Consider the following 2,582-nt stretch of genomic DNA (forward strand, 5'->3'; position numbering starts at 1 on the left):
CGTACCTTAAGCGGAATAGAGAAGTAAAGCACGATCAAATGAGATTCACGGTTAAGTTCGACTAGTTCGCGTGCCTAACGAATGCGCAAATCGGTTATTACTTAAACAACGTAAGATCATATCTTAATTCTACTAATAAATTACTTAGGTCTTACATGTTTATAAACAACTTAAACTTCAAATACGACAGCCGAATATGTATTACGAAATCGACGCAACACTTAGCTTTATATAATTCCGTTTCGACTTTTAATAGTTTTTGACCTTCATTTTCGGGAGCATTTTTACCCCACATAGAGACCAATACAGAAGATACTATTTAAACGAAAGATGTAGTATGATATGCGATGAAACTACTGGTTCTCAAATCACCTCATTTGGATTATCCATCTATTTTATACGAATATTACAAAACAACAAATCAATCCTAAATACATTGCAAACAGCCTCGAAAACACACTGTTTCGAGCCACATAGAATCATAACTGGATTTTCAATCCTACATGAAAGTTGTAGTATGCATTAAGGGCTTTCTAACTGCAAAATATGAGCTTATTTCRACTTAYGGTTTGTAAGTTATACACTGTCAAAGTATGAACCTGCATAGTCGGTAAAATCCGATTCCACAATTCCCGACTAACTTTTATAATCCAACTTTCATGATTCACTACATTTACATGATATAAACATACTTCAACATACTAAACCATAAAACAAGTCCAATGGTCGCTAACCTAAGCTTAATCATGCAATTTTACTCTTTTCGACATTATATTGAACAATTGGTGTACCGTTAAACATATACACCAAATCTAACCATATCTAACCATAATGAAACCATAATCTACCCTTTTAAAACTCACCTTATCAAACAGATTTCTTGAAGATAAACACACAGCAAAAGCTTATTCTTAGCACAGATTCTTCAAGAACACCTTTCAACGCCACAAGCTTTCTTTCTCTTTTGAACATACTTCAATTTGAAATGATAAGATAAAATCTTATCTTTTTACTTCTTTAAATACTCTCACCAAGGCGGTGAAGATTATTTTGGTTATAAAAACTTAAAAGGCGGTGAAAGCTTCCTCCAATAGAAATAATCTTGGGCGGTGGATTTTACATTATAAAATTCATGATATCTTAACCATGAAGATACAATGATTTCACCCGAATATTTAAACTCAATAAACACCACCTCATGCATGCTTCACACTACATGCATACACGTATGAATTATATATGTCATGCTATCTTTTCACAATATGCATGATATCATGTTCATATTTCACATAAVTGYYTCATGCATTTCTACTTAAATATGCACATTTCAGATAATCCAAATAATAAACATGTATAATTTACCTTAACCCAGGTTGTCTCAGACCCGGTTATAACATTCGTCCCCCTTAAAAAGAATTCCGTCCCGGAATTCACTCAAACAACCATGGATATTATTCTTTCATTTCTGATTCCAATTCCATGTTGCTTCTGATCCTTTATGAAATTGTCACTGTACCCTTACTAGACTTATTTCCTAGTTTCTCAACACACGGGTTTTGTGGTCGGTTATAGCTTCTGGAGTTTCTACAAAATTCAATTTGTCATCCAACTTAATCTCCGAAAGTGGTATTGTCATACTAGGATCAGCAAGGCATTTCCTTAGGTTTGRCACATGGAAAGTATTGTGAATCAGACTAAGTTCCTCTGGTAATTCCAATTGGTAAGCTACTGGTCCAACCCGTTTATAAATTTTGAATGRACCAATATATCTTGGACTGAGTTTACCTCTCTTCCCAAATCTCATAACTCCTTTCCAGGGAGAAACTTTCAATATTACTAAATCATTTACGCAAAATTCAATTGATTTCCTGCGCTTATCTGCATAGCTTTTCTGACGACTTTGAGCTGTTTTGATTCTTTCCCGAATTTGATCAATCTTTTCAGAAGTTACTTGCACAATCTCAGGACCTGTTACTTGTTTCTCGCCTACCTCATTCCAACATACAGGGGTTCGACATTTCCGACCATACAACACTTCATAAGGAGTCGCTTTGATGCTGGAATGATAACTATTATTGTATGCAAATTCTATTAATGGAAGATGATCTTCCCATGATCCTCCAAAATCTATGATGCAAGCCCTTAGCATATCTTCAAGTGTCTGAATTGTTCTTTCACTTTGTCCGTCTGTTTGAGGATGATATGTTGTGCTTAATTGAATTTGAGATCCTAATGCCTTTTGAAAGCTTTCCCAGAATTTCGATGTAAATATGTTATCTCTGTCCGAAATGATATATAGTGGAACTCCATGTCTTGTCACAATTTCCTTAATATAAATCTGAGCCAACTTTTCTAATGAATAACTCTCTTTCATCGGTAGAAAGTAGGCAGATTTGGATATGCGATCCACTATTACCCATATAGCATCACATCCTCTTGAGGTTCGGGGTAACTTCATAACAAAATCCATTGTGATATGATCCCATTTCCAAATAGGAATTTCTAAGGATTGCAGTTTTCCATAGGGCCTCTAATGCTCTATCTTTACTTGTAGGCATGTCATACACTTTTCCACATACCTT

Source organism: Cynara cardunculus, unplaced genomic scaffold (assembly GCF_001531365.2).
Source record: "Cynara cardunculus var. scolymus isolate 2C unplaced genomic scaffold, CcrdV1 Un_Scaffold_5518, whole genome shotgun sequence".
Taxonomy (NCBI): Eukaryota; Viridiplantae; Streptophyta; class Magnoliopsida; order Asterales; family Asteraceae; genus Cynara; species Cynara cardunculus.